Here is a 5,602-nt window from a genome sequence, read left to right on the forward strand (position 1 = left end):
AAGTGTTACAAGAAGTCATTCTGAAATTGCAAACATCTGTCTTTACTCTTGTTTTCTGTCCCAAATAGAACCAAAGAACATAGCACAAGCACTAAAAGATAATAGTTGGGTGGAAGCAATGCAAGAGGAATTGGCACAATTTAGAGACCTGCATGTGTGGGATCTTGTTGATAAGCCATTTGACAGATATGCAATTGGAACCAAATGGGTTTTTAGAAACAAAATGGATGAAAGGGGTTTGGTGATTAAGAATAAAGCTAGACTTGTAGCACTGGGATGTCTTCAAGAAGAAGGAATAGACTTTGAGGAAGCCTTTGCACCAGTTGCAAGACTTGAATCTATCAGGATTTTTCTTGCATATGCTGCCTCAAAGAACATTAAAGTGTTCCAGCTTGATGTTAAGTCTGCATTTCTAAATGGAAAGATTGATGAAGAGGTGTATGTTGCTCAACCTCCAGGTTTTGAGGATCCAATGTATCCAAACAGGGTGTATAAGTTAAACAAAGCCCTTTATGGATTGCATCAGGCTCCTAGAGCATGTATGATGAGCTGTCAAATCATCTTCTTGAAAATGGTTTCAAAAGAGGAGCCATTGACAAGACACTCTTCTACAAAAGACAGGGATCAGACTTGCTTCTATTACAAGTGTATGTGGATGACATCATCTTTGGTTCTATAAATGAACAAATGTGTATGGAGTTTGAAGGGGTAATGAAGTCCAAATACAACATGAGTTCTATGGGAGAAATGAACTTCTTTCTAGGATTGCAAGTTCAACAGTAGGCTGAGGGGATTTTCATTCATCAAAACAAATATGTGCAGGACATTTTGAACAAGTTCAATTGTCAAGAGTACAAGACTGCTTCAACTCCAATGGACACCAAAGAAAAGATGATTGCAGATGAAAAGGGGGAGCCTATAGATGAACATGAATATAGAGCCAAAATTGGATCTCTGATGTATCTGACTGCAACAAGACCATATATCATGTTTGCTGTATGTGTGTGTGCAAGATTCCAATCAAGTCCAAAAGTCTCCCACATGAATGCTGTTAAAAGAATATTCAGATATTTGAAGGGAAGACCAGACTTAGGGATTTGGTATCCAAAGAACCAAGCTTTTGATCTGATTGCATATACAGACAGTGATTATGATGGCTGCAACATGAGCAGAAAGTCAACCTCAGAAGGATGTCAATTTTTGGGTGAAAGGCTAGTGTCATGGCAATGTAAAAAGCAGATTACAGTCTCAATCTCTACTGCAGAAGCTGAATATATTGCTGCATCCGCCTGCTGTGCACAAGTTCTATGGATTCAAAATCAGATGCTGGACTATGGTTTGAATTTCTTGAACACCCCTATTCTTATTGACAATAATGCTGCATATTTTACTATTAAAAATCCAGTTCAACATTCCAAAACTAAGCACATTGAAATCAAACATCATTTCATCAGAGACTGCAGTGAAAAAGGTTTGATTGAAATGCAAAGGGTTGATACAAGTGACAATTTGGCTGACCTATTCACCAAACCACTTGATAGAACCAGGTTCAACTTTCTTCTGAAAGCCCTGGGAATGATCAACTCTGATGAAATCTGATTAAGGAAGTGTGCAAGGTTGTGTGTCTCTCTGTGATAACTGATTATTTTATTAGAGATTACATATATTGAAGTTAACTGATAGGTGCTTAAGTAAATATCTGTGCAATTTGTTTGAAATTGATGATAATTCTTGACTATCAAGTTATCTGATCTGATGTTATGATAAGTAGTTTGATCTGTTTGGGTGAAATTGAATGCTTATCTGATGTCATGAGTAATCACATGTTTATGGTTACTTGAATATGTGCTTTATCTGATCTTCTGATGTTGTTAAGATAGTATAGACATTGAATGTTAGTACAGTCTGTTTTCCTGATGATGTTAAGAATGATTAAGATTTGATTATGTGATGCAACTGTTTATGTCAAAATGTATTTTATGACAAAATTAAGTGATTTAATGAATTTTATAATGAATTTTGCATAAATACTTTATTTTGGTCAAAACATGAGCAAGTTGATTAATGGTGTAGAGATATGATAAGATTATTCAGTTCAAGCTTTAAAGAAGCTTAAAAGAAGGATTTTTTTTTTTGAAAAGTCTCAAGTAGTTATTTTTGCTGAAAACTATGTCATTTGCCCAGTTGGAAGGACATGCACTTGTGTATGTTTGGTCCTTAAATCTCTACAGATTCAAAGGATAGCCATTGACCTGAAAACTGAATGCATTTGGGGCAATTATGACTTGTTTCTTATTCCTTCACTTAAAACTATGTCAATAACTCTGACTTTAAAAGGACATATATTCACATGTATGTTTGGTCCTGTTGACCACTTTTGGTCAAACAGGATAGCCATTAACCTGCCAATGAAGAGATATTGGGGTGATTGAATATTAAACTGTGATTATTGGGAAATGATAGTACATTGACTACTTAGCTGATCATATGGAATTAATAGGCTAAAAAGACCTTAGTATAGTCATTAACATGTATGGTTGCTTTCCTATGATGATGTAAAATATAAGGTGATATAATAATGAATATGCTAATCTTTATGTGGAGATACATAGTTGTCTTTGCATGTCTCAAGATAAATCTCTTCGAATGATGGGCAGAAAAGTGACTATCCAGTCATACACGAGCCTGTTGTTATTTGGTCAACCAAAAATGAAACATCTTTAAATATGACAAGGAACATACTTTAAGAAAATTTGAGAAAATATCAAAAACAAGGGGAAGAATGAATAAATCAACCAAAAGTTGATAAGTGTTTTAAATATTTTATCAAACAAGAGGGTTACAACAAGAACTACAAAGATGTTGACAAAATCCGTCTCATCTTGAATGAAAGGCATGTTATTAACAGTAAGTCCAACGTTCAACCTCTATATATGTTTGAATCTCAAAAAAAAAAATACAAAAATACAATAAGTTCTGTCATACAAAAACTATTTTTGACCAAATACAGGAGGTTGGAGTCAAATTGGGGTGATCTGGGGAAAGCCAAATAAGCTTTGAGAAGAGATATGAGGCATCATAGCACAGTGTTGACCATTAATGCATTATGCTTAAATTGAACCTTAATCATATCACCAAAGAAATGAAATTCATGCTAAGTTTATACCTGCTGTTAACCTATCTATGTTGTCATAATAATGCTGAGAGTGAAGTATTGAGATAGCTACTTAGTCAATATAATCCCATTCTTGAGATCTTTTCAGAAAATGGAAGAAACTGTTTTGAAGAGAAATATAACTGAAATTTGATCTCTAAATGAACCATTTGCTCTTAAACTATGATCTGAAAATAAAAATATATTTTGACAAAGTGGTTTGAGTCAAAAAGTGTTGCATTTTGCCTAAAATAAGTTGAATATGTAAGTTCGGGTAAGGTTTGATGCCTTATAACCTTCCCGGGCACAAACTGTTTGAATATGTATTTTCGGGTAAGGTTTAATGATTTACTACCTTTCCGAGTACAAAACAGTTGATTATGTGTGAATATGTTGTTTCGGGTAAGGTTTGAAGTGTTTACACTTTCCGGGTAAAGTACACTATTATACTCATTTCCCGAGCAAGCTTGAAGTCTTGAGATGATTATGTGTTGTTATAGCTAGCTTTTAACAAGAAATTCTTGTTTCGGGCAAGCTATGCATGTTATATACTGATTGTGATTCTAAGCGAACTTTATGAACTTAGTCAAGTACATCAAGTAAGCTTTGTGATTTGTGTGAATATGTTGTTAGGAAATGTTTGTTAATCTTTCCGGGCACGCTTAGATATTACTATTTAAGATTGTCATTTTTCGGGTATGGTTTGGCATGTTGAAATCCCTCGGGTAAGGGCATACCTGATGATTGAATGTTTATCCTAGCAAGCTTAATGCTAACATAGGATTTTCGGGCAAGCTCTTTGAAATTTTAGACTATAGCACACTTAAATGTTTATGTGTTTTAATTTCATTCCAAGCATGCTCTGTGATATGTGTGTTTATGATTTCTTTAAAATTACAAGTGTTTTCGGGCAAACTTTGTTTTCCGAGCACACTTTATATTTCGGGTACACTTTTGTTCCCTCAATATACTTGGTAATTTCAAAACTTAACTTTCCGAGTACACTGTCTGCTAGAAATCCTTTTCCGGGCACACTTTGTACTATATGAAGGTTATTCGGGTATACTTTTCATTAGAAGGTGTTCGGGCACACTATTCTCATGAATGGTTGCTCGGGCACACTATGTTTTTCAAGTATGCTTGATTGAATTTGTTAGTTAGTATGATAAAATTGATTATGATTCTTATTAGGGTTTATGCTAGATATGTTTTAATTTGAAATTGAGAAATCTATATGGGGATCTTAATTGATTCCTAGTAAGGATTTTCATTTGATGTTTATACTTGATTATTTGTCTTGTGATTAATTTCTCAAGAAATCTAGTATTTGGGGTAAGCTTTCTTCATTATGTCTTAACTTTAAATTAATTAGCTTGATCGAGCAAGGTTTATAAATAGAAGAATTCGGACAAACTTTGTATATTCAAAAATAAAAATTTTCCAAGCAAAGTTTGACCGGGTAAGGTTTGTAAGTGGAAGTATACCAAGTAGACTTTGGATATATTAATCTTTCGAGTATGGTCTTATGAACTTAAATGAAATTAAATGTTTTTATTATATCAAGTGGATAATGTTACTGGTTGACAACTAATAATTCACAAAATGACAAAAAGCATTTAAAACCCACTTTCAAAAAGTATATAAGAGGGAGTTAGGCAAATTTTTCAACATTCATTCCCTCTCTCTCCTTCCACTGCAAATCCTTACTCTCAAAGAAACCCAAACCGACTTATCAAGTTCTATTATTCCTAACCCTAACTTTTATCAGCCCTCTAATTCCGACTCGGTAAGCATTAATAATGTGTTTTCCGATCATGATTAGACTATAATGGGCTTTGATTATGTATCTGATTACTAATACTCTGTTTATGTGTGTAGGTTATAAATTTGTCGAAGAACAGGTTCTTGATGATTTTCTCTCTTTTCTTTCTTCTTCATTTTTATAACTTGAAATTATCTAAAGTACTGAACTTTATGACTAATTTCACTTTGAATATGTTTGATTATGTGATTCAGATATGGCAGAAGAAGAACAGCCAAAGTATTTCTTTGAAAAGAAACATAATATGTGTGCACTTCTGCAAGTCACACCTGACAATGAGCCTGTGGCACCAATGATCAGATGGATGGCTCGATCAAATGTCTACTTTGCTCTTACTGAAAATCCTGTCATCAACAGAAATCACTCACTTGATTTCTGGAGAACAACAGAACTTGTAGAAGACATCAATGGGAAAAGAATTGACGCATTTGTTGCTGGTCAGGAAATACATGTGATAGAAGGGATGATTAGAAGATGTTTGAGGTTAAATGATGATGTTCATAACCATATAGACTTCAAAACTGCACACCTGATGAGAATATTTGAAGAAACAATGGGTTATCAGGGAACTGTGCATGATGGACAGTTTCAAAAGGGGATGTTTCCAATGATGTACAGATTCCTCA

The sequence above is a fragment of the Bidens hawaiensis genome, unplaced genomic scaffold, assembly GCF_021521415.1.
Source record: "Bidens hawaiensis isolate Kalapana, Puna unplaced genomic scaffold, B.hawaiensis_p1.1 tig00008059_1, whole genome shotgun sequence".
In the NCBI taxonomy this organism is placed as follows: Eukaryota; Viridiplantae; Streptophyta; class Magnoliopsida; order Asterales; family Asteraceae; genus Bidens; species Bidens hawaiensis.